General features: G+C 46.8%; 1 protein-coding gene across 2 annotated transcripts in view; it reads right to left on the bottom strand.

The window, feature by feature from the left end:
• Positions 1-27,941, bottom strand: part of LOC147717724 (E3 ubiquitin-protein ligase TRIM39-like) — a 357,009-nt gene that overhangs the window by 37,343 nt on the left and 291,725 nt on the right. The gene's annotated exons all lie outside the window — the stretch shown is intronic.

The following is a 27,941-nucleotide window of genomic DNA, read 5'->3' as shown; positions in this document are numbered from 1 at the left end:
AACGTTCATAGCATTACAGTCCGCATTAATCCTGAGAGGAATAGTTTCACCCGTGTGCGGGTGTTTTACTGAGTCCGTAACCATAACATTGTTGCAATGAATGCAATTCTGACATTTTTTCATCCCTTTGAAGTTGGTAGGAGTCCTTATGGTATTGGATTTCAGTAATTGTTTGATGTTGCAAGACCTTCTATAAGCAAAGATGGGTTTGTGTATAAACAATTCCTTAAAATCAGTCTCATTGCTCAATAATTCCCAGTGGGAAATAATGCTTTTCTTAATTTCATGTGAACAAGTTGAAAATTTGGACACAAAAACCTGGCGGATTGGTTGCTCTTTTGTTCTTTTGGTTAACAAAACTTCCCTGGGTAATTTATCAACCTTGTCCTTCGCCGTCTGTAATACATTAGCGGGGTACTTTTTGGATGCATATTTGCTGCTGCTTCATTTTTCATTTTTCACCATGCTAATATGGCGCCTACAGGGTTCTCTCCGGAGAATCTTCTCAGTTAGTTTCCACTTGAGCGCGTGATTGGCCCGTCAATTTTGTAGGTGGGTTTATTAGTCGCATAGTAGGATCGGTTTGTTTACCGTCTGCCGGGATTATCACGAAGAAGTTGTGACCGACGGAAGAACTTAGAAGTTAACACGGAGTGGAGTACAGGTAGATACCTTTTCGAAACGAGGCCCGTAGGTAGATGTGGTTCTCGGCGTTATGTCCTAGTTAGAACTCGTTTTCTCTCATTTTTTTGTAGCGGACCACGAGCGAGTCCGAGGACTCTGACGAGAGATTGCTTGTATAGTTAAAGCCTGCAGCGGCAGTGAAAGAGGTACGCTTGTCGCTATAATGTTAGAACGTGAATGAAATGGTGCATGTTTTTCGTTAAGCATAGGTTAGAGTCTCACATTCTAAATATGTGTTCACTCGTCCTTTTTCAGTCTCATTGAGTGCACCCTCCGTGGCAAGTGGTTGACAACCTAAGTCCGGTGTGATCCGTTTCTAATCGTTCACGTTAAGGCTGGCACCACCACCCGTGTGTTGACGAGTAAGTGATGAAGAACCCCCGCAGTATTTTTTGGCAACCTTTTTCCTAATGTTATAACATGCCATTAAAACGAGCCATTTTTATTTATTTTTATAGAAACTGAGGGAATCTTCCACAATTACAGATTCGCATTTTTTCCGTCTTTCCCATCTTTACACATTTGAGTTAAAGTGAGTATGATCACACAAAACTGTGAAGAGAATTACATGATATTTCTAAACCAATTGCACTAGCATGTTGAATAAGCGCATACAGTGACTTGCGGTGTACTTTGCACATTTTAAGAAACCTATTACACTTAAGTAAAAGCATTTATTTTTCCTGTTTTTGTAGGTATTGCCCCTGACGAAGGGCCGGGAGGCCCGAAATGCATTGGGCAGGGAATATAGGACGAGTATCCCATTGATGAATTATTTTTTGATTTCAGAAATGAAATTGTTTGAAATTTATTAATTTTTGTACCAAATGAGAGTTGTACACTTGAAAAATGTCATGAGTTAATGTAAAGGACATGTCAGTAAAGAAAAAAATCAAACACATGTAACTTGCAGCGTGTCTTTTGAAATTGAATTGTTTAACATTTATATACATTCTATTCATTTATCCCACTTTGGGGAATTGCAACAGTGCGCAGAGGGCAAGCGGCTCTGCTTGATTTCTTTGTTCTAGTATTCAATTGATGGAGTTTGGACTATCCATCTCCTTCTGCAGCACGCATAGATAAAGTTGGTAATTAATTAATTGTGAATATTGTTTAACAACGGAGTGCCTTTCCCATTACTAATATTTTGTTTTGTAGCCTGCTTTCTTCCCCATGCATGCTTGTGAGAAGACACTTTCTTTCTCGATGTGCAGGGCTAGCGTGATGCTGCTCTCTCTTCTAAGATTTATTTATTTAAGATAGGCGATCCGTCTTTAGCTCACGTAAGAAGGCCTCATTCAGCCTAATCTTATGCTTAACCCTTGAAGTAAATACTGGCAGGATTAAGACTCTCCTTGCCACAGAATCTGTTCCTGTTAGTCTGTATTTAATAGGATTACCGCTCAGAGGGTGTGTTAATAAAATACTTTTATAAAATCATTTAATATATGTTTAATTCTGAGATGTAGACGCATAGTGGCAGTATATCCCCGAATCGATGGTTATCCGGGAGAAGCGAAGATGTCACTGCTCTGCCTTGTAGAAACAAGCGCGCGCACGCACGCCTCGCGCTGGCAGCAGGGGGGGAGGGAGAGAGGAGGGGGCCTGCGCGATTCCCTTGCGGGTGTGAGCCAGGGGCACCATGTGTTTGTAAGTTAATTACAAACATATGGTGTAAAGCTCGCTCCCGCAAAGCAATCACCACACGTGCACGCGTTGCCATTGATGGCAATGGAACGCGTGCACATGTTTGCCTCAAAAAACGGAATCAACAGCTTTAGGTCTCTTTCCTATGCAGCGCATTCATGCTGCGTAGGCGAGACCTAAATAATGAACATAAAAAATTGTCTTCTAATTTTTTTGTTATAGCTTTTTGTTGTTATAAGAAGGGGAAGGGGGGACATAACGGGAGGGTGGTGGTTGGAAAATAGTACCTGAAATACAAAACAAGCAGTGGAGGGGCTCTAGGGGAGAATCAAGAGACGTCGGATTCCGAGAACAGACTGAAGTGGTGCTGAGTGATGACAGGTGGTGCTGAAGTGGTTGTATGCTGGTGCAGAGGTGATGCTCATGTGGTGCTGGGTGGTGCTGTGGTGCTAAGTCATGCTGAGGTGGTGGTGCTGCACTGATTCTCTGGTGCAGAGATGGTGCTGTGCTGTGCTGATGCTGAGGTGGTACTGCATTGATGCTGAATTGCTGGTAAGGTGGGGCTGCGCTGGTGGCTGTGCTGAGATGGTGCGGTCATATAGCTACTACTCTTCTATATACTGTGTTAAGTTAGCATGAGCTTATTAAATGTTTAAACGCCATTTTTCCTTTGGTTTTAGTTTGCACACGGAATCCGACGTCTCTTGATTCTCCCCTAGAGCCCCTCCACTGCTTGTTTTGTATTTCAGGTACTATTTTCCAACCACCACCCTCCCGTTATGTCCCCCCTTCCCCTTCTAAGCGGGTTTAAGATAGAGTTACTGAGAATGCAAAAACACACTTGATGATGCCTCGCATGCAGAGAGCTGGTGGAAGATGATGTGATCCTCTGCACTGAGATTTTGAGGTATGGGCCCGCCCTGCTGAAACCCAAAAGACACCCTTATAGATATAATATACTATGCTTAATAGGGAGGGTGTAAAATAGGTGTTGTTAATTCCTATTCATTTCAGCATTTTAATATGCTGTCACCTTTCGCTTTCTATGGACTAATAACTATGCTGATAACTTTGATTCTTATAATATGTTTGTTTGTATTATATAAGATACTGTGTTTGAGAACCCTGCATTAGTAAATAAATATTTCAAATATGCACGTGTCCTCTTTTACTCCACGTTCTGGTTTGAAATGATTATAGAGTGAAAGAGTGTTCATGTGTTTGACGATACCTGAGGTAACCTAAGTTCATGTTCTGGTTTGTCTAAGCATTGGGAGTTTGTTATGACCAATGAGACACTGTAGCTAGCTCGGTAAGGGGATTTCTGTAGGAGAACAGAATCCCTGCTACATGGCCCCCATACGTTGTTGGCCTTATATCATGACACTCGAGTAGTATATCATTCAAACCTTAACCCCTTCATTGCCGTTTCCGGAAAATGGTGATGTCGGAAAAACCTACCTATTTTTGAAATAGGTCTTTTCAAGCTTGAATCTTACTAAAACGGTTTCCTTGAATTACTACCCAGTTGTGCTACAAAGTTTCCTTTGTTTTTCATATTTCCTGTGCTGAAATGGCTGCCGTGGACATTCCGCAGCATAGTCGCATTGCGGTGCAAGATCATTTGCGGATGTACAATGTGCCTTTAGAAGGCTTGGCTGTGATCATGGTGGTGAGTGCGGAACATGCTTACCCTTACGAACTATTTTATTCGGATCACTGAAATAATATCGACTGACAAAATATCGACTTGCCAAAATATCGTGGACAAAATATCGACAGTCAAAATATCGAGTTTGTATCTACAAACAGGTAAGTACAAAAATATCGAGTACAAAATATCGTTAACAAAAATATAGATGTAAAAAATATCGACTTTATTAAAAACAGTGTTAAATTAAATTAATATTAAATTTTAATTACTAAAATATACTTAAAACGACTTAAATTAAATTATAATAATTAAATAATAAATGAAAATAATAAAAATAATTTTTTTAAATCTTATTTGTTGACCCTGAACCCTAAAAATACCCCTTTACCCAAAAACCCTAAACTGACCCTGAACCCTAAAAATACCCCTTTACCCAAAAACCCAAAACTGACCCTGAACCCTAAAAATGCCCCTTTACCCAAAAACTGAAAACTGACCCTGAACCCTAAAAATACCCCTTTACCCATGAACTGAAAACTGACCCTGAACCCTAAAAATACCCCTTTACCCATGAACTGAAAACTGACCCTGAACCCTAAAAATACCCCTTTACCCATGAACTGAAAACTGACCCTGAACCCTAAAAATACCCCTTTACCCATGAACTGAAAACTGACCCTGAACCCTAAAAATACCCCTTTACCCATGAACTGAAAACTGACCCTGAACCCTAAAAATACCCCTTTACCCATGAACTGAAAACTGACCCTGAACCCTAAAAATACCCCTTTACCCATGAACTGAAAACTGACCCTGAACCCTAAAAATACCCCTTTACCCAAAATTTATCAATATTATTTAATTACAATTAATTAATTAACAATTATTTACTAATACAAAATATGTTCAAAATTATATTAATTAATTAACTAATTAATATTAATTAATTATCAATTAATTAATAATTGAAAATATTAACAAACATATATTAATTAATTATTTATTATTAAATTACTTCCCACCCTATTCCCCTATAAACCCACAACCCGCTACAGAATTACATTACGCAATTATTATAAAAACAAAATTCATTTAATAAAATATTTTATAACATTAATACACACTATTCACACATATTATTACATAAAAATACACTATAAAATATTATATATTATTAAAAAATCGATATTTTTGCTATCTATATTTTATACAGTCGATATTACTTCACTTACCTGAAAAACGATATTTTTGTAGTCGATATGTCCAGTCGATATTTTGTCCAGTCTATATTTAAAACTCGATATTATGTCCAGTCGATATTTTGGAGTCGATATTTTGTCTCTATACCATTTTATTCGTGGGGGACATTTCCGGAGATGGACGCTAATAATTGTGTGTTCCACACGTACACTCCCACGGCTGTACCTAATGAGTATACTCCGTACAGGGCACAGGAAGTTCCTATTGACGTTTGGCAGCATCAAGTTTGGTTTGGTAGCGCCCTACCCCATTCTTTGACAGCTTCGAGGTTAGGTCCTTTGTCCATCCCAGGCGCTAGTTGGCCTGTTTTGGCTGGATTTACTCCTCATCCTCTACACGGCAATTGTAACCTAGCTGAACTTCGACGACTACATGTAGTCGCAATCGCCGTGATTAGAGCTTTAGTGCATTACATGGGCCGTAATCTTCCGGGTGGAGCCCCGGGGGGTGCGGCGCGTCCGGCCGGACAGGTTGGTTTGAAACTCAGTCCCGTCATGGTCAATGCCGTAATGGGCAAGAAGCCCCAGGATAAGGATGATTTTCCTTTCTGGCTTGCCGAGAAATTTGACCAGCTGGAAGCTGTATTTCCTAATACGACTCCTGGTGAAAAACACCGGATTCTTACGCTTAGTTTGCCGAAAGATTTGGCCCCTGAGCTTGTTGACTGTGAGTCATGGGGTAAGACTTTGGCAGCGGTCTATTCGAGGTGCTACGGCACTCCGTCTATGGCTGTCCTGCCTACGATACTTAAACTTGTTCAGGATGATCACGGACCGGAGTCTGCAGTTGAATTGGGTATGCGCCTGTGTGGCTCCTTTGATGTAGTTTGCGATCTAATCCTGGCTAATGTCAAGGAGGATGCAGTGAACTTTCAGGTTGCTAACGCGTTGGCAGCGATTCCCAATGCTGAAAAACCCCGTCAGTTAGCGAAAATTATTGTGGCGGCTTATAAAACCGTGGGTCGCAATAGTAAGGGTCTTAAGCCTTTTTCTGTTAAGGAGAAAAAGCAGCCCCAGGGACAAACTTCGGACACGGAAGTTCAGCCCAAGTCCAAATAACAAAATTGGCCTAAAAAACAGAAGCAGGGAAAGCAACAGCAACAACAACAAACACAGGTTTCTCGTCCTGCGTCTCCGCAACCTGCACAGTCATAACGTGTTTATGATTTGCGCGATCGCGCGATGATTACATCTCCTGATAGATTTCAGGCTCCTGATCAACGCTCTCCTCGTTCCTTTCAGGACTCATCGGCTTCAACTACCGGTGGGGAAGGGGGCGGCCGTGGCCGGGGTGGTCAGCAAGGACGTGACCAGCCCCGCCCGAAAAACGGTGCTGTAAAGCAGGAAGTCTCAACGCCCAAGAGACCGCAGTTTTCCAAAAAGAAAGTCGCGGCTTTAACAGCGCATCGATATGCCACAGATAGTGAGAAAGAGGCTTTGGAATCTGACGTGGGCTCTGACCTTGCTGGACAGTGCCGCGGAGATTACCATAGTGAGAGAGGCCCTGCGTCCACTACTGAAGGTGACAGCAACTGATACTTATGTTATGATAGAAACAGCTGATACCAGAGTTGCTCCCCCTGATAGACTTTTTGAAATTGTCCTGTTAATAGAAGGTGACATACAGCGAACCATTAAAGGGGTATTTTGGGAAACTCTTTCGTCTACGTATGACATTTTGCTTTCGGAGGCTGACTGGCCCCCACCTTTTGTTCTCGCAGCTCCGCGAGGGGAGGAGGTAATCCTCCCCAGTTTCGCGAATACTGTCTCGAAAGAGGAAGCGCTGCATTTTGCAGAAGACTGGGCTCTGGCTCTAGCGCCGGCTGTGTACCGCAATCAATGTGGTTGGGATAAATTGCCCCCGTGCCACGAGATTCCATTACGGTCTCAGCCGCGGCCTCAACCACAATATCCCATACGACGTGAGGCAAAAGTTTCAGTCGCGGCGATCCTTGAACAATTGGAATATCAAGGTGTAATTGAAACATGTGTGTCACCGATGAATAACCCTCTTTTTACTGTGAACAAGCCATGGATTACCGGCATTCAAACTCGCATTGCCGTAACTGTGCAGTACAGAATACTCACGGCTGTGCCCTAGTGAATAGTCTTGTGCGTAAGCGGTTCAAAACCACGCTTGACATTTCCAATGGCTTTTATGCCCATAGATTGGATGGTCTAAGTTCCCAATGAACCTCCTTTACTTGCGGCGGTGTCCACAAACAATTTCGGCGTTTACCTATGGGCTATAAGAATAGTCCTGGGTTTTTTTCCGCCCGCATAGTCTCTCCTTTGGAGAGAATTGACCCGGATGCTTGTTCTTATGTGGATGACATATATCTCACAGACCATGAACTTTGGGAGCATCTGTGTCGAGTCAACGGAATAATTTGTAACTTTGCAGATCTCGGTTACAAGTTTAACTTTGCAAAAGCGCACATTGCAGAGTACACAGTGTTGTTTCTGGGCTACGAGCTCAACAATGAAGGAAAAGGTTTGGCTCCTCACTTCCTGTAAATGTAAATGTATAGGCATTTATATAGCGCACTACTTACCCGGAGGGTCCCAAGGTGCTTCGACCGCTGCGAAACCCTTCCTGGCTTCCCTGAGAGATGGTCCCTTAATGGGTATCTCCAGGGTGAGAACAGGCATCCCCGGCGGTCTGGTGGGGCCGTTAGTGAAGATGAGGCAAGCTAATGCCCAGAGTTGCCGAGTGTGATCGCTGATCAGAGTGGGCACCGAGGCGAGAGAATTATCGAGTCCGCTGACCCTGGTCCAGAAACCTGCCGCGCCGGGAATCGAACCCTGGTCCCGGGCCGTCCTCTGCTCTCGGGTCTGCCACCTCTAACCAGTGAGCCACACTACTTCACTTCCTGGAGAAATGCGCCCAGTTGCGCTCTCCGACGACACTGAAAAAATTACAATCTTTACTGGGCTTCTTACATTTCGGAAGGACATACATTCCGGAGTACGCCCAGCGTATCAAGCCTTTGTATGCTTTGATACAACCATCTTTTTCCAAATCATGCTGGCTGCCTGAGCATTCAGCTATACTGCAATCCTTGCAAGCTGATCTGCTCGCTTCTGAATATTTACAGACTCGTGATAACCAGACCAACCTGGTGATAAGAGTTATCCCTGGGACGGTAGGTTTCACGTACCTAACTTTTAATGAGGGAGATACAGTACCTATTGCTTACAAGTCACACTTGTGCACTTCGGCTGAAATGCGATTTTCCACTGTGGAGAAAGTTTTAACGGCTGTGCAGATGGCAATTCTCAAGGAACGTGCCCTGTCACAGGGAAAACGCATGTTGGTTGTTACCCCGTGTCCTGCCTTGGAGGCAGTTACGAAAGTCAGTGTACCGAATTCCATAGCTTTGCACCCTCGGTGGATTCAATGGGCTGCGTCCTTGACATTCCAGGATGTCACGTTTATTTTTGACGCCACGTTACGGTCGAAGGAGTATTTGCAGTATGAATTTGTTCATCCGGCTCCTTTAGAAATGCGGCCTTTGGAGGATTTCCATTGCATCATTTACACTGATGGTTCGGCGCAGGTTGCGCATGGCTCTAAACATGCCTACGTTTGCGCGTGTGCCATTGTGGTCGGTGCCATGGTGAACAATGAGTTCAAGTCCAGTGTCGCGCACACGCAGACACTAGGGGACTGCACCGCACAAATAGCAGAACTTCGTGCTCTGATGCTTGTGTTGGAGTACGCAGATCCTAGTGTGAAAACACTAATCGTAAGTGATTCTTACTACTGTATCCAGTCTTACAATGAGAACTTGTTCTTTTGGATTCAGAATGAATTTTGTGATTCCAAGGGTAGCACAATAGAACATAAAATGATCTGGGTTCGAGTGGCTGAAATCAAAGAGAAGTTGCCACTTGTGTTTGTGATTCATACTCTTGGCCACCAGTGTGTCGGAGTCCATGCTGTCGGTAACTCGCTTGCTGATGAGGCGGCGAAGTCAGCAGTATCGAAATACTTCGTTGCAGCTGTTACACGGTCCAAAAGTAAAATAGATGATGACATCTTGGCGGCTGTAGCTGCCACTGAGAAGGGAGGTAAATATCCTGCGGGGTGCCCTTCGAAGTACACATACCACTTAAGTCCCGATAAGGTTCCTTAGGTGAAAATTCCTGATGTTGGTGAACGTTTAATTCCCAACTTGGATTGCAGGGCTACGTTGATTACAGCGGCACGTGAAGGTGTGGCGTCTGCGCATGCGGGCGTCTCGGCCACTGTAACTCAGCTACAACAAAGGTTCTGGTGGCGGGAGCTGTACAAACAGCCGCGCAATTATGTCCTTCAATGTGACATTTGCCAGCAGATCAAGCCTTCGACTGCTGCGCGTCCGCCACAGACACAGTTGTACATATCTAATAAACCACTGGGTTGCGTTTATTTAGATCACTGTGGTCCTTTTTCTTCTGATACTGCGTATAAGTACATCTTAGTAGCAGTTGATTCATGCACGTGCTTTGTGTGGGTATGGCCTCATCGCAGCACTGATTCACGGACTGTCATAAGAGATTTGCGTGTCTTTGTAGGGATTTTTGCCTGTGGTACTTTCCATTCGGATCAGGGTCCGGCTTTCGCCTCTAAGGGGTATAAGGATGCTATGATTTCGTTGGGGGTCCAAGTCAAGTTTTCGTCTCCATACAGACCGGAGGGTAATAGTGTAGTGGAACGAATGAACCATGACTTAAAGCAATCTTTGACAGCACGACTTATAGGCACTGGCAGAAACTGGTTGGCCCATCTCAATGGCGTGCAGCGTGCTCTTAATAATCTCCCTAGAAGGTCTCTGGGTGGGCGGACCCCATACGAAATGCTCTTTGGTATCAAGATATATGTCCCTAACCTCGACGGTCTAGACTGTGTGGCCCAGGCCGCGGCCTTTGACGTAGATTAACATTGCAATGTTTTACAGGATCTACAAAAGACCAGAGACAGTCTTGCTAAGGACCACTTGCCCTCCACATCGGATGTTGCGTTGCAGATCCCGGTAGTTGGCTGGCTGCCCCAAGTTGGAGAACTGGTTCGAGAGAAGATCGATAACTAGAAAGAATTTGGTCCTTCATATCGAGCTCTGGTTCCCGTGCTTGGAGTGAAGGGCACAAGAACAGTCGTTTTACCACCACTTCCAGGTTGTAAGGAAAACAGGTTTATCTCTATTGACAATGTCAAGTTACACAGGGTGGCCGATTCTTCATAGCATGACACCGGCATTCTTCTGTCCTTCAATTGTGAGAAATTCTGTGATGGCCACTATTTCTAATGCTGTACCAGAGGTGACCCTCGAGATGGCTGTTATTTCCAATCCTTCATTAAATTCTTTTCCTGTTGATGACAATGATGACCTGAATTACACCTATCCAACTGATTTATCGATGGCCGATTTACAGACTCGTTTGGCCACAGAATCCAGATTCTCCTTTGACTCTGTTTCAGTACATTCGAGAAAACCCTCACGTTTTGCAGTTTATGCCAATTTATTTAAAAAACATTTTTTGATTCCCCCTTGGACATATATTTGGCTGATTCTTTTTTCAATTTATCTTTTTATGTCAATTGGTTTTGTGTTTTATTTTTTCCGTCTGATCGATGGACACTATGTCAAAGAGAGAACGGGCATTTGACACCTTAATGGAACAATGGCCCCACTTTCCTCATCACATTCAGCACACAGACTGAAGAGAGACTTGAATGCTGTTAACATCACTGCTTGGCCTGTTCTTGATGGGATTGAATGGGATGCAGTTAAATTTCAGATCCATGGCCCCACTGAGGTGGTTAATGTCCCTAATGTGCTCAGAGTGAACATGGGGGATGTGGTGAAACAAAACATACGTTCTGATGATTGGGATATTCAGGCCGTAGAAGCATTATTCTCTGATTTGAAATATTATGCTGCCTTTGATGCTGAGGATTTATATTTAGATTCTGTTAATTATGGTGAATTATTTTGCTTTCAACATTTTGGTAATCATTTTCTGCATAAAACAAGTTCCAGAAGGGTTACTGTCAATTACACTCAGTGGGAACATTGCCCAGTACCATTACAAGGCAGCTCCAGTACTTTTTTGAAAAAGTACACTTATTTTACAGACTTTAATCAATCAAGTCCTGAGTCTTTTTATTTTAAAATGACACAAAAGTCCATGTCCAAAGTTAGACTTACCGATACAAAATTATTGTATTCGAAGTCCTTTCTAGACAAATTAGCTGTAGAGGGCTATGTGCTATGGAAGGAAACAATTGACCTTAAATCAGTTTGGGGTTCTAAAAGTTGGCAGGTACAAGGCGTTTTGAGGCTTTGCACCGTGCATGTCTCATCCCAAATCATATGTTGTTTTTAAATTCTACCATTTTTCAGACAACATGCTTTGGATTGGTGACTTCTAAAATATTAAATACACCTACTATCCCTGATTTGGAGGAATATTCCGGTTGGAACAATTTTACACAGTTTTCCATTCGCCAGTTGCAAACAATGTTGCACAATTCTTCCTTTAATATATCCAGTTTGGATTCAAAGGGTTGGCTAGTGTGACACGAAAACTCTGATTCGTGCCAGCGATGTTTTCTGGGTTTAGCTGATGGGTTTACACAAGTCAGGCCTGATCCCCGTTTTGATAATGAACATTCAGTCACCACTTATTCAGTGGGTAAATTATGTCAGAATTGGCTTCAGCAGTCCACATTGGCTGCAGTTAAATCACATCTATCGAAGCTGAATGATAATGTGGATTTAAATGATTTCATAAAAGGCCCGGCTAGTGGTAGATCAAAGAGATGGATTTATGCGGTTTATAATGAAATCTGGAAGCTATCACAGATTGAAGCTGCTAAACGCCTTAGAGCAATTGATCAAGCAAATTTAGTGAAGGTGCTTGCTGTTGTAAATAACAGTATTAATATGCTTTCTTCACGCATTTACACGTTAAACAATATTGTGTCTTCTGTTGTTGATATTGTACATGATGAAGTGTCTGTATTATACCATGGTCAAAATCAATTGCGTTCCATTATGCAGTTTGCATAGACCCTGCAGACACTTAAGTCTGGTAGAGTGCCTTGGAGTTACATGAACGTGACTTCCCTGTTTGCCCCTTTTAATCTGACAGAAAAACAACGCATGCTTTCAATGCGTGATGCATCATTTTCCATGTTACCCATTGAGAGGTTAGAATCTTTACCATTCTCTGTTGCTGAAGACACTGCTGCTACATGGCTTATTCACGGTTTAATCACTTTACCTTTTGCCTTATACAAATTCACAAATTGTATGCAATATATTGCAATAGGAAGGTATGAACCCTTAGGAAGCGCATTTCTCCATGAGGCATGGTCCCTTCCATTCACTTATAGGTGCCTGAAAGAAGAAAAGGAAGTTTACCTTAAGGGGGAGGAATGCACAGAGTCACCTGACCGTTCATTGATATGCAGACACATCCAGCTACACGGTTCTTGTAATCAGGACCGGCCAAATTTAGCCTGTGTTTTGAAAGGCACACCAGTTCCCGCAATCGTTCCGACTTTCACTTTGCTGGCGAATGGTAGTTATTTACTGTTAAATAATGAGGAATGTTGTGGGTTAATAATTGGTATCGCTTATGTGGTAACAGTATCAGAGCGTGTGGTCTGTTGCAAAAATGTTCTGTATCCTCCTACAAATGGGAATTCAGATGTTTCCATCTGGCCGCGCATCCCAGCCTTGAAGGCAGAGTTCAGTGGTATGAGTAGAATAAGAGCCCTTTTGTCTCAAAAAGAAGTGGCCCTGAGTTCGGCCCGAGAAACTTTTGTCCTTCACATAGCTAACACGCGCACAGAGGTGCAGGCGCTTTTAAATACTGACTTGCCGTTTCATTTTTGCGAGCTAGTTAATCAGATTTTTAATGCCTCCTCCACGACTGGCCTCACTCACTTTTTTAAAATAGTTAGCAGTGGTCCCGTGACTTCTTTTGAGAGAATATTTGGAATCATCCCTGCGTTCTTTCATTCTATATTTTCAAGTCTGTTTGGTGGATTCCCTGGTTTACTAGCATTGGCTGCAGGCGTTTTGATAATTTTTTGTTTTATTAAACATGGATGCCCGTCCTGCGCTAGAAGCAGCTCAGCCCCTCCTGGCACTATTTCGTAACCGGATGCTTGATTACTATGGCACCCTGCCGCTTGCGACTTTAAGCATGGCATTTGGATTATCGTTTCGATTTTCCTATTTTACATGTGTCCAGCTCGTGTTTCATTGCCTGAGCTGCGATTTTGACTTTGAGTGGAGGAGTGTGGCTCAATGGTTAGAGCGGCAGACCTTGATGCAGAGTTCTGGCCAGGGACCAGGGTTCGATTCCCGCCTCGGCGGGTCTCTGGCTCATAAATTCCGCTGACTGGATATTCTCGCCTCAGTGCCTATTCTAATCATGGGTCCCATGCTGCAACTCTGGGCAATAGCTTGCTTAGCCTCCACAACGGCCCCCTACAGCGCTGGGGATGCCTGGTTGCACCCCGGGGATGCCCAGGAGTGGACATTTCACGGGGAAAAGCCAGGACAGGTTCCCTAGCGGTATGAGTACAGCGCCAGGACACACTGCTTGCCGGGGTATCAGTGCGCTTTACAAATACATCTACATTTGCATTTACTGGGCCCTTGATTTGTGTCTCTGCTTGACGGTGTCTCCTGACGTCGATTTTAATCATCTGATGAGCCCTGTAGTTGCTCACAAGTTGGTTTGTTCTGGCGAAAGGATTATGGCCTTGGCAGCGATGCATGGACTAATGGGTCATTGGGACATACTCGCAGTGGCGCATGAGTTCTTGGCACATAGCTTTCTTGAGAACCCACCAAGTTGTCCTCTAATGATGCTAGAGGATCCAGTGCTGGAGCAGCACGTATGTTCTTTCCCACTACTTAATTGGATGGCTGAACTGTTTTCGGATGATGACAGTGATTTCATGTTGGAAGCTGTTGCTGCATATTTTGCATATTCTGTCCAATCGTGAGATGCCTTGGAGACTTTGATTATTTAGGCACGTACCTGATTGTATTTTTGGAAGGTGTCTTTTTCTTACGAACAATTGTTTTTATATGCACCAGGCCTATTTCCTTGAACTCAAGGGGCCTTGTATTTAAGAGTTTAGATCATTTTGTGTGGCCACTGTAGGCAATCATATATGTTTTTTGAAAATTAGCTTTGCTCATTATTATTGAACTCTGCTTTCATGTTATGCCTCTATTCTAGTGTTGGCTTTCCTTATTTTTTTACCGTGCTCGGGTCATTGGGGGGGTGTCATATAGCTACTTCTTTTCTATATACTGTGTTAAGTTAGCATGAGCTTATTAAATGTTTAAAAGCCATTTTTCCTTTGGTTTTAGTTTGCATACTTGTTATTATAGCTTTCAACCTAGAAAAGCAATGTGATTTATTTGAGAATAATATGTTATTGCTCTGATATCAGTTTTGCTTGGTACACTGTCTGCACAGTGAGTGCTGAACCCTCTAAGAATAACTTGACACAGTGTTGTTGTGAGGTCTGATCTTCGCACCACCTTAGACATAACACAAATGCAGCTGCTGCCAACATCGGTCTCTAAGCGGGTTTAAGATAGAGTTACTGGGAATGCAAAAACACACTTGATGATGCCTCGCATGCAGAGAGCTGGTGGAAGATGATGTGATCCTCTGCCACTGAGATTTTGAGGTATGGGCCCGCCCTGCTAAAACCCAAAAGAGACCTTCATAGATATAATATACTATGCTAAATAGGGAGGGTGAGAAATAGGTGTTGTTAATTCCTATTCATTTCAGCATTTTAATATGCTGTCACCTTTCGCTTTCTATGGACTAGTAACTACGCTGATAACTTTGATTCTTATAATATGTTTGTTTGTATTATATAAGATACTGCGTTTGAGAACCCTGCATTAGTAAATAAATATTTCAAATATGCACGTGTCCTCTTTTACTCCACGTTCTGGTTTGAAATAATTATAGAGCAAAAGAGTGTTCATGTGTTCCACGATACCTGAGGTAACCTAAGTTCATGTTCTGGTTTGTCTAAGCATTGGGAGCTTGTTATGACCAATGAGACACTGTAGCTAGCTCGGTAAGGGGATTTTGGGTACTGAGGTGAGTTTTGGGCCATCCTAATTCACCGAGGTTCCAAATCTCTATGCACAGTTCTGTAGGAGAACGGAATCCCTGCTACAGTGCTGTGCTTATGCTGATATGCTGCTGTGCTGATGTTGAGGTGGTGCAGTGCTGATGTTTAGGCGGTGCTGCGCTGGTGCTTAGGTGGTGCAACGCTGGTGCTGAGGTGGTACTGCACTGATGAGGAGGTGGTGCTGAGATGATGCTGAGATGGTGCTGTGATGATGCAGAGGTGGTGCTGTGGTGGTGATCAGGTGATGCTGAAAGATTCTGAGATGGTGCCAAGTGGTGCTGAGTGATACTGAGGTGGTGCTGAGTGATGCTGAGGCGGTTGGGCTGCTCTGATGCTCAGGTGGTGATGAGTTGGTGCTGCCCTGAGATGATGCTGCACTGTTGCCGAGGTAGTGCTGAATTGCTGCTGAAGTGTTGCTGCATTGGTGCTGAGTTGCTACTGAGGTGGGGTTGTGCTGGTGCTGAAGTTGGGCTGTGCATATTTAGAGTTGGGTCTGAGCTGGTGGTGGTGCACTGATGCGGAGGTGGTTCTGCTCTGGTGCTGACGTGGCACTGCTCTTCTGCTAAGGTTCTTCTTCTGCTAGGCTACCATAAAAAGATACAGGCAGCTAAGAAGAGTTTCTTTGCTTTAAAAATTGATTGTGCGGGAAATAAAAGCAGAGAGTTCTTTGACATTGTTAAAAGCTTCTCTTCACCTAAGGCTGCAACCAGGCTTGCCTCTCCCTCAGACGAGTGGATTGGGAACTTAGCTAATTTATTTGTACACTAAGATAGTGACTATACAATCCTTGTTCAATGGCCCAGACATGATTGATGTGTGGACCACTCAACGGGCTGTCCCCCAGTGTCAGGAAGATGAGCTCCTCCTCTCCATCTTTCCGCCTATGCCCCTAGAGACATCTCTGGCAATAATGAAGGGTTTGAAATCTGGCTCGCCCGTAGATCCTTGTCCAGCCAAATTTCTGGCTTCTATGGCAGAGATTCTGAACCCTACTGTTAACCGTGTCTTGAACACGTTTCTCCTTAACGGACTGGTCCCAGTTGGATGGAAGAGTGCAAAAATAATTCCATTATTAAAAAAACATTGCGGATCCCACGGTCTTTACTAACTATAGACCTATTTCTCTTCTGTCTATTTTTGTAAAAACAGTTGAAAAATACATCCATACAGTGATCAGCAATTTTGCAGAGGCTAACAATTTGTTTCACCCTAGCCAGTCCGGTTTTAGGCATAATCTCAGTACTGAGACTGCATTATTGGAGGTATCTGAATCCATCAAGGAGACCTTGGACGCAGGTGGCAAAGCGGTCTTGGTCCTTTTGGACCTTGCCACGGCGTTTGACACCATGCCCCACGGCCACCTCCTGCAGAGATTGAGGGAGTGTGGGCTAGAGGACACGGTGTTGAAGTGGTTTGCTTCCTTCTTAGAGGGTAGAAACCAGGAGGTTTGGTCACTCGCCTTTTCGGCCAGTGTGCGGACTTTGAGTGTGGGTGTGCCACAGGGCTCTATCCTGAGCCCTGTACTCTTTAACCTATACATGCCCCCCCTGGCGACATTGGTGGAAGAGAATGAAGTCACAATTATATCATACGCAGATGACACTCAATTGCTGTTCATCTGCAGGAAGGGTGAGGAATTCAACAGGGAGAAGATCAACAAGTACCTAAAAGAAACTTTTGCCTGGTTCAAACATAATCATCTACAATGTAATACAGACAAATCTGAACTCATTTTCTTTGGCTCTCCCCCGTTGGACGTCTGGAAACAATGGTGGCCCCAAGACATGTCTCCTCCCCAGGCCGCAGTCAGGACTGTAAAGAACTTGGGAGTAAAAATGGATGATGCCCTCTCCATGGTACCTCAGGTTCAGTCGGCAGTCAGAACCTGTTTAGGTCTTCAGAAGATGCTCCGGAGGTTTTTATTTTTATTACAGACCGATCATAGAAAAATGGTTATTCAGGCCCTTACCATCTCAAGGTTGGACTATGCCAATTTCCTCTATTTGGGCCTCCCGGAGTTCTTACTTAATAAACTGCAAGTAGTGCAGAACGCGGCAGCCAGGGCTGTTTTGAGTCTAGGGCCTAGAGACCGGACCTCTCGCCATCTTAAGAATCTGCACTGGTTACCGGTATGCAGTAGAATCCGCTTCAAAGCTCTGGTCCTAGCCTTCAAGACCCTGCATGGTTAAGGAGCAAAATACATCTCTAGAAGAGTTTCTTTTTATGTACCTGGCAGATCTCCCAGATCTGCCCATCAACATCTTATGGTCACCCCTAAACATCTTAGAGCCCGCAAAGGCGGTCGCTCCTTTCAAGTGCAAGTGGCTGGACTGTGGAATAAGCTGCCTCTCTCACTTAGGCAAGTCACTAACCTGCTCACCTTCAGGAAACAATTGAAAACCTGGTTGTTTCAACAACTTAACCATTTTCGTCGCCTTTCAGGTTTTCTTTTTCTCTTTCTTGTCTTCCCCTGCATTTTTGGTCTTGTCTGTCTTAAGCGCCGGGACACTCTTTTGAGTAGCTGCGAGCTCTAGAAATCCATTTTAACATAACATAACAAGTGTGTGCTTCACTGGTGGTGCATTGATGAGATGGTGCTGTGCTGATGCTGTGGTGGTGCTCAGGTGGTGGTGTGCCTGTGAGGAGGTGGTGCTCCGGTTGTGCTGAGTGATACTGAGCTGGTGCCGAGTGATGCTGAGGTGGTGCTGAATGATGTTTTGGTGGTGCTGTGCTGGTGCACAGGTGATGCTAAGTTGGTGCTGCGTTGATGCTGAGGGGATGCTGCGCTGATGCTCTGGTGGGGCTGCGCTTGTGGTGGTGGGCTGTGCTGATGCTGAGGCGATGCACTGGTGCGGAGGTGTTGCTGAGTAATGCTGAGGTCGTGGTGCTGCGCTGTTCTCAGGTGGTGCACTGATGAGGAGGTGGTGCTGTGGTGGTGCCGTGCTGATGCTGAAATGGTACTGAGTGATGCTGAGGTGGTGCTGCTGTGCTGGTGCTCAGGTTTTGCTAAGTGATGCTGAGTAGGTGCTGTGCTGAGGTGATACTGAACTGATGCTGAGGTAGTGCTGCGCAGATGCTGTGCTACGCGAATGCTGAGTTGGTGGTGTACTTGTGAGGAGGTGGTGCTCAGGTGATGCTGAGGTGGTGCTGTGTGATTGCTGCTGAGGTGGGGTTCCACTGGTGGTAAAGTGGTGATGCTGAGGTGGAGCTGAATGATGTTTTGGTGCTGAGTGATGCTGAGGTGATGCTGCACAGGTGTTGAGGTGGTGTTGTGCTCATGGCTTGGTGGGGCTGGTGGTGCACTTATGAGGAGGTGGTGCTGTGCTGATACTGAGGTGGTGGTGTTGACTGTTGCTGAGGAGATGCTGTGCTGGTGCTATGCTGATGTTGAGAGGGTGCTGTGCTGGAACTGAGGTGGTGGTGCTGCGCTGATGCTGAGGTGGTGCTGCACTGGTGGTGGTGCACTGGTGAGGTGGTGCTGTGCTGATACAGTCCTTTGCTGATGTTGAGGCGGTGCTGCGCTGGTGCGGAGATGGTTCTGCGCAGGTGTAGAGGTGGTGCTGCACTGGTGCACTGATGCAAAGGTAGTGCTGTGCTGATGTTGAGGTGCTGCTGCACTGATGCAAAGGTAGTGCTGTGCTGATGTTGAGGTGGAGCTGCACTGGTGCAGAGGTGGTGCTGAGTAATGCGGTGGTGGTGCTGAGTCATGCCGAGGTCGTGGTGCTGCGCTGATCTCAGGTAGTGTACTGTTGATGAGGTGGTGCTGTGCTGATGCGGAGAAGGTGCTGTGCTGAGGCTGAGATGGTGCCCTGCTGATGGTGCTGAGGTGGTGCTCTGTGGATGCTGAAATGGTGCTGAGTGATGCTGTAGTGGTGCTGAGGTTGTGGTGTTACGCTGGTGCTCAGGTTTTGCTGAGTGATGCTGAGTTGGTGCTGTGCTGAGGTGATGCTGCACTGATGCCGAGGTAGTGCTGCGCTGATGCTGTGCTACGCGGATGCAGAGGTGGTGCTGAGTGATGGCAAGTTGGTGGTGTACTTGTGTGGAGGTGGTGCTGAGTTATACAGAGGTGTTGCTGAGTGATGCTGAGGTGTTGTGGAGTGATTCTGGGGTGTTGCTGGGTGATGCTGAGGTGTTGCTTAGTGATACTGAGGTGGTGGTGCTGAGTGATGCTGATGTGGTGCTCCGCATGTGCTGTGATGGTGGTGCTGATCTGGAGCTCAGGTGGTGCTGAGTTGGTGCTGTCTTGAGGTGATGCTGTGCTGATGCTGAGGTGGGGCCGAGCTGAAGCGGTGTTGCGTTGGTACTGAATTGCTGATGAGGTGAGGTTACGCTGTTGTGATGTTGAGGTGATGCTGAATTATGTTTTGCTGAGGCTGAGTGATGCTGAGATGATGCTGCACAGGTGCTGAGGTGGTGCTGCGCGGAGGTGAGGCTAGTGCTGAGTTGGTGGTGGTGCACTGATGCGAATGTGGTGCTGGGCTGATGATGAGGTTGTGGTGTTGAGTGCTGCGCTGGTGCTGAGATGGTACTGCGCTAATGCTGAGGCGGTGCTGCGCTGATGCTGAATTGGTGCTGCACTGATGTTGAGATGGTGCTGTGCTGGTGTGTAGATGGTGCTGTGATGGTGCAGAGGTGGTGCTCCGCTGGTGCAGAGGTGGTGCTGCATTGGTGCACTGATGCAGAGGTGGTGCTGCATTGGTGCACTGGTGCTGAGGTGGTGTTGCGCTAGTAGTGGTGCACTGATGAGGTGGTGCTGAGTGATGGAGAAGTGGTGCTGATTGATGTTAGTGGTGATGCTGAGTGATGCTGTGGTGGTGGTGCTGCACTGGGTCTCAGGTGCTGAAGTGGTGCTGCTGTGGTTCTAAGGCGGCGGTGGTGCACTGATGCAGAGGTGGTGCTGTTCTGATATGGTGCTGTGCTTATGCTCATTGGTGCTGCGCTGATGCTCAGGTGGTGCTGCACCAATGCTGTGCTGGTGCTGAGGTGGTGGTGTGGTTGTGAGGGGATGGTGCTCAGGTGGAGTTGAGTGATGAGTTGGGGCTGAGTGATACTGAGGTGGTGCTGAATGATGTTTTGGTCATACTCTAGTGGTGCTGTGCTGGTGCTCGGGTGTTGCTGAGTGATGTTGAATTAGTGCTGTGCTGCTGCTGAGTTGGAGCTTCACTGGTGGTGGTGCACTGATGAGGACGTGCTGCTGTGCTGAAGTTGTGGTGGTGCTCAGGTGATGCTGAGTGATACTGAGGTGGTGCTGAGACTGTGATTATTTTCATTTTAGATTGTATTTATAATATGGCCACCTTGTTCTCCTCCCTCCCTTGTTTTAATTGGTTACTTACCTGTAAACAGTCAGTGCGTACCCTGAAGAAGGTGGCTGGTCCACCGAACATCCGCACCGAAACAGACGTCGGCACCAGCACGTAGAGCCTTGGGGACACCAATCAAAGATTAAAATCTATATAAAGTTAATCCTATATATAATAAGTATTGGCATAGGCAATAGGTCTCGCCTTTAGAACCTAATACGTGCTTAGCCAGAGCTATTTGCTTTGCCAATGTCTTTATGGTATGTTGTAGAGCAGTGTGGCTGCTGTGCAGCATGTTGAAAAGTTATAACAAATTTTAAAAGCATTTTTGTTACCTTATATATAGCCAAGAAGATATTATGTACAATTGAACAACCCTATAAAAAAAGAATTAACATAAAAAATGTCTTCTAGTTTCTTTGTCCTTGCAATTGTGGCATCTTCTTCCTGCCTTTTCGAATGCTGTGCGTTTTCAGTTATGAACATACAACGGGATGGGGGTGGTTGGGAAATAGTACCTGAAGTAAAAAAAGAGAAGTGGGGGGACACCAGGGGATAATGAACAGATGCCAGATTACAAGGGGAGACTGAGGTGGTGCTGAATGATGATGTGACAGTGCTGAGATGGTGGTGTGCTGGTGCAGAGGTGATGCTCCGGTGATGTTGAGTGATGCTAAGTTGGTGGTTGTGCTGCTCAGGTGGTGATGAGTTGGTGTTGTGGTGATGCTGATGCTGGGGTGGTGTTGCACTGGAAGTGAATTGCTGCTGAGGTGAGGTTCTGCTGATTTGGGGCTGCGCTGGTGGTGATGCACTGATGCGGAGGTGGTGCTGTGCTGAGGTGGTGATGTGCTGGTGCAGTGGTGGTGCTGAGGTGGCAGTGTGCTTATGCTGAGTTTGTGCTGCAATGGTGGTGGTGCATTGATCAGATGGTGCTGTACTGATGCTGAGATGGTGCTGTTCTGATGCTGAGATGGTGTTTAGGTAGTGCTGTGCTTAGGTGGTGCTGCGCTGATGCTGGTGTTGAAGTAGTTGTGTGTTTGTGAGGAGATGGGGCTCAGGTGGTGCTGAGTAATACTGAGCTGGTGCAGAATGATACTGAGGTGGTGCTGAATGATGTTTTGGTGTTGCTGTGCTCAGCTGGTACTGAGTGATGCGGAGTTGGTGCTGCGCTGGTACTGGAGATTATGCTGCCCTGGTGCGGAGATGGGGCTGCACTGGTGGAGGTGCTGTGCAGATACTGAGGTGGTGGTATTGAATGATGCTGAGGAGCTGCGCTGGTGCCAAGGTGATGCTGTGGTAGCAGTCAGTGATGCTGTTGTGGTGCTGATTCATGCAGAGGTTGTGTGGTGCTGTGCTCAGGTGATGCACTGATGAGGAGATGCTGCTGTGCTGAGGTGGTGCTGTGCTGATGCTGAGGTGGTGTGCTTGTGTGCAGGTGGTGCCGAGTGATGCTGAGGTGTTGCTGTGCTGAGTGATGGGTTGGTGCTGTACTTGTGCAGAGGTGATGCTTCACTGGTGCTGAGGTTGTTCTGCGCTGATGCTATGGTGGGGCTTCGCTGGTGCTGAGTTGGTGGTGATGCTGATGCTGAGGTTGTGGTGTTCAGCGATGCTAAAGGGATGCTGCGCTGGTGCTGAGTGATGCTGTGGTGGCACAGTGATGCTGTGTTGGTGCTGAGTCATGCTGTGGTGGTGGTGCTGCGCTGTGCTCAGGTGTTGCACTGATGAGGTAGTGCTATGCTGATGCTGATATGGTGCTGAGGTTTTGCAGTGGTGGTGCTCAGGTGGTGCTATGCTCATGCTGTGGTTCTGCTGCCCGAATTCTGAAGTGGTACTGAGTAATGATGTTGTAGAGCTGAGTGAAGCTGTGGTTGTTATGAGGGGTTCTGTGGTGGTCGTGCTGCGCTGGTGTTCAGGTTGTACTGAATTGCTGCTGTGCTAAAGTGATGCTACGCTAATGCAGAAGTGGAGCTGTATTGGTGCAGAGTTGCTGTGATGCTGCTGATATGGTGCTGTGCTAAAGCTGATTGTGGTGTGGTGATGCACTGGTTGTGGTGCACTGATGCTGTGCTGATGCAGAGATGATGCTGTGCTGAGGTAGTGCTAAGTGATGTTGAGGTGGTGCTGAGTGATGTTGAGGTGGTGCTGTGTGATGCTGTGGGTGTGCCGAGAGATGCTGTGGTCGTGCTCAGGTGACCCTACGCTGGTGCTCACCTGGTGCTGCACGGATGCTCATGTGATGCTGAGTGATGCTCGCTTGGTGCTGAGTGATGTTCGCTTGGTGCTGAGTGATGCTCGCGTGGTGCTGTACTGATGCGGTGCTCTGCTGATGCTGAGTTACTGCTGAGGTGGGGCTGCACTGGTGCTGATGGGGGATGAGTTGCTGGTGGTGCACCGATGCAAAGCTGGTGCTGCACTGGTGCTGAAGTGGTGCTCCACTAGTTGTGGTGCACTGATGAGGAGGTGGTGCTGTGCTGATGGTGAGATGGGGATGTGCTGATGTTGAGGTGATGCTGCACTGGTGCAGAGATGGGGCTGAGCTGGTGCAGAGGTGTTGTTGCGCTGGTGGTGGTGCACTGATGCGGGGGTAGTGCTGTGCCGAGATGTTGCAGTGCCAATGGTTGAGGTGGTGCTGTACTTGTGCAGAGGTGGTGCGGCACTGGTGGACTGATTAGGAGGTGGGGCTGTGCTGATGCTGGGGTGGGGCTGTGTTGGTGTTGTGTTGATGCTGAGGTGGTGCTGAGTGATGCTGTAGTGGTGGTGCTGTGCTGGTGCTCAGGTGGTGATGAGTTGGGGCTAAGGTGATGTTGCTCTGATGCGGAGGTGATGCTGTATGGATGCTGAGTTGCTGCTGCACTGGTACACCGATGCAGAGGTGGTGCTGTCCTGATTTGGTGCTGTGCTGACATTGAGGTGGTGTTTCGCTGATGCTGATGCGGAGGTGGTCGTGTGCTTGTGAGGAGATGGGGCTCAGGTGGTGCTGAGTAATACTGAGCTGGTGGAGAGTGAAACTGAGGTGGTGCTGAATGATGCTTTGGTGTTGCTGTGCTGGTGCTCAGCTGGTGCTGAGTGATGTTGAGTTGGTGCTGCGCTGGTGCTGAGATTATGCTGCCCTGGTGCAGAGATGGGGCTGCGCTGGTGGAGCTGCTGTGCAGATACTGAGGTGGTGGTGTTGAATGATGCTGAGGAGCTGCGCTGGTGCCAAGGTGATGCTGTGGTAGCTGTGAGTGATGTGCTGGTGCTGAGTGATGCTGTTGTGGTGCTGATTCATGCAGATATTGTGTGGTGCTGTGCTCAGGTGATGCACTGATGAGGAGATGCTGCTGTGCTGAGGTGGTGCTGGGCTGATGCTGAGGTGGTGTGCTTGTGTGCAGGTGGTGCCGAGTGATGCTAAGATGTTGCTGTGCTGAGTGATGGGTTGGTGCTGTACTTGTGAAGAGACGATGCTGCACTGGTGCTGAGGATGTTTTGCGCTGATGCTATGGTGGGGCTTCGCTGGTGCTGAGTTGGTGGTGGTGCTGATGCTGAGGTGGCGGTGTTCAGTGATGCTAAAGGGATGCTGCGCTGGTGCTGAGTGATGCTGTGGTGGTGCTAAATCATGCTGTGGTGGTGGTGGTGGTGGTGCTGCGCTGTGCTCAGGTGCTGCACTGATGAGGTAGTGCTATGCTGAGGTTTTGCTGTGGTGGTGCTCAGGTGGTGCTATGCTCATGCAGTGGTTCTGCTGCCCGAATGCTGAAGTGGTACTGAGTAATGCTGTGGTAGAGATGAGTGAAGCTGTGTTTGTTATAAGTGATGCTGTGGTGGTCGTGCTGTGCTGGTGCTCAGGTCGTGCTGAATTGCTGCTGTGCTAAAGTGATGCTGCGCTGATGCAGAAGTGGTGCTGTATTGGTGCAGAGTTGCTGTGATGCTGCTGAAATGGTGCTGTGCTAAAGCTGATTGTGGTGTGCTGATGTTGAGGTGGTGATGCACTGGTTGTGGTGCACTGATGCTGTGCTGGTGCAGGGATGATGCTGTGCTGAGGTGGTGCCAAGTGATGTTGAGGTGGTGCTGAGTGATGTTGAGGTGGTGCTGTGTGATGCTGTGGGTGTGCCGAGTGATGCTGTGGTGGTGCTCAGGTGACCCTAAGCTGGTGCTCACCTGGTGCTGCACCGATGCTCATGTGGTGTTGAGTGATGCTCATGTGTTGTTGAGTGATGCTCATGTAGTGCTGAGTGATGCTCGCGCGGTGCTGAGTGATGCTCGCGCGGTGCTGAGTGATGCTCGCGCGGTGCTGAGTGATGCTCGCACGGTGCTGTACTGATGCGGTGCTCTGCTGATGCTGAGTTGCTGCTGAGGTGGGGCTGCACTGGTGCTGATGGGGGATGAGCTGGTGGTGTGGCACCGATGCAGAGCTGGTGCAGAGCTGGTGCTGAAGTGGTGCTCCACTGGTGGTGGTGCACTGATGAGGAGGTGGTGGTGTGCTAATGGTGCTGGTGAGATGGGGATGTGCTGATGTTGAGGTGGTGCTGCACTGGTGCAGAGATGGTGCTGCGCTGGTGCAGAGTTGATGTTGCGCTGGTGGTGGTGCACCGATGCGGGGATAGTGCTGTGCCGAGATGGTGCAGTGCCAAAGGTTGAGGTGGTGCTGTACTTGTGCTGAGGTGGTGCGGCACTGGTGGACTGAGGAGGAGGTGGGGCTGTGCTGATGCTGGGGTGGGGCTGTGTTGGTGTTGTGCTGATGCTGAGGTGGTGCTGAGTGATGCTGTAGTGGTGGTGCTATGCTGGTGCTCAGGTGGTGCTGAGTTGGGGCTGAGCTAAGGTGATGTTGCTCTGATGCGGAGGTGGTGCTGTATGGATGCTGAGTTGCTGCTGCACTGGTACACCGATGCAGAGGTGGTGCTGTCCTGATTTGGTGCTGTGCTGACATTGAGGTGGTGCTGTGCTGATGCTGAGGTAGTGCTGCGCTGCTGCTGCTGGGTTGATGGTGCACTGATGGGGTGGTGATGTGCTGATATGGTGCTGTGCTGATGCTCAGGTGGTGCTGTGGAAGTGCTCAGGTGATGCAGAGTGATACTGAGGTGATACGGAGTGATACTTATTTATTTATTTATTATGAAGCTTATAAAGCGCACGGCTACCCCCTCTGTGGGCTATGGTGAATCCAATACACATAGGACACTGGTACTGGTATCGGGAGGGGGAGCCTCCATACCTGCGAATTGGGCTATGCTTGGGGCCTGCTGCCATTGGTCGAGTGCACCTCGCAACAGTATCAAGCAGGAGCATGAATTTTACAGGCGGTGTTCTGGCCGCCGAGGTTGCACTACCCCGGGAACCTGGGGGCCGCGGGGGACAAGCATTCAGCAGCTTTCCATTTGTGGATCAACGGTTAAGGATTAAGGAGGCACGAACTGACCGAGGCTCAACTGTGAGCTTTTAAATACATGCAGCAGAACATTCACGCATTTATTAAGGAAACCCGAACTACAAGTACCAGTGTCCTATGTGTATTGGATTCACCATAGCCCATAGAGGGCGCACAATAAAAGCAAAACGGAACTGCAGTCAGGGGGTCTCGTGTGTTTTCTTTACCACCAGCCCTTGAAGAAGAGATATTCGAAACGCGTCGGCGTTTTGGTAAAGAACTGTGAAAGCGTATGGGGAGGGGAAAGCCTCCATACCTGCGAATTGGGCTATGCTTGGGGCCCACTGCCATTGGTCGAGTGCACCTCGCAACAGTATCAAGCAGGAGCATGAATTTTACAGGCGGTGTTCTGGTCGCCGAGGTTGCACTACCCCGGGAATCTGGGGGCCACCGGGGACAAGCATTCAGCAGCTTTCCATTTGTGGATCAACGGTTAAGGATTAAGGAGGCACGAACTGACCGAGGCTCAACTGTGAGCTTTTAAATACATGCAGCAGAACATTCACGCATTTATTAAGGAAACCCGAACTACAAGTACCAGTGTCCTATGTGTATTGGATTCCCCATAGAGGGGGCACAATAAAAGGAAAATGGAACTGCAGTCAGGGGGTCTCGCGTGTTTTCTTTACCACCAGCCCTTGAAGAAGAGATATTCGAAACGCGTCGGCGTTTTGGTAAAGAACTGTGAAAGCGTATCGGGAGGGGAGAGCCTCCATACCTGCAAATTGGGCTATGCTTGGGGCCCACTGCCATTGGTCGAGTGCACCTCGCAACAGTATCAAGCAGGAGCATGAATTTTACAGGCGGTGTTCTGGCCGCCAAGGTTGCACTACCCCGGGAACCTGGGGGCCACGGGGGACAAGCATTCAGCAGCTTTCTATTTGTGGATCAACGGTTAAGGATTAAGGAGGCACGAACTGACCGAGGCTCAACTGTGAGCTTTTAAATACATGCAGCAGAACATTCACACATTTATTAAGGAAACCCGAACTACAAGTACCAGTGTCCTATGTGTATTGGATTCACCATAGCCCATAGAGGGCGCACAACAAAAGGAAAACGGAACTGCAGTCAGGGGGTCTCGCGTGTTTTCTTTACCACCAGCCCTTGAAGAAGAGATATTCGAAACGCGTCGGCCTTTTGGTAAAGAACTGTGAAAGCGTATCGGGAGGGGAGAGCCTCCATACCTGCGAATTCGGCTATGCTTGGGGCCCGTTGCCATTGGTCGAGTGCACCTCGCAACAGTATCAAGCAGGAGCATGAAATATATATATATATATATATATATATATATATATATATATATATATATATATATATATATATATATATATATATGACTAATTTAGAGCAGGCTTTGTAGTTTTTTTCTTCTCTTTGTTCTCTGGTTCTCTGTTATTTTTTTCTAGCACACAACACTATTTAAATGTCTGAAAGTGAACAGCAACATTTTTACAGAATATATCAGAATTAGGGAAGCCCAAACGAAGCACATTTGTTTTTTTTTATTCTGAAGTGTGGAGGAATGATATATTAATAAGATAAAAACTAATAAATATAATTTGTGATGCCACTTTCACACATTCTTGTTTGTATGCTGTATAGTATCCTCAGTAAAACGAGGTCTGTCCAAATGTAATAGCTATTTGAATTGAAAATGTGTTTTCGGTAATGACTCTACGGCAGTCCACACAACACTACGGCACTGTACTCCCCTCTCCGGTACGCCACTCAGGCCTCTTTATTCCATTTTCCGCTATGTCGCTCCACTCCACTTTACGCCCATCCACTTTACAACACTCTATTCCTGTCTACT

This window comes from Lissotriton vulgaris, chromosome 5, assembly GCF_964263255.1.
Source record: "Lissotriton vulgaris chromosome 5, aLisVul1.2, whole genome shotgun sequence".
Classification (NCBI taxonomy): Eukaryota; Metazoa; Chordata; class Amphibia; order Caudata; family Salamandridae; genus Lissotriton; species Lissotriton vulgaris.
The sequence above is the reverse complement of the archived record's forward strand: the minus strand, read 5'-3'. Positions and strand labels throughout refer to the sequence as shown.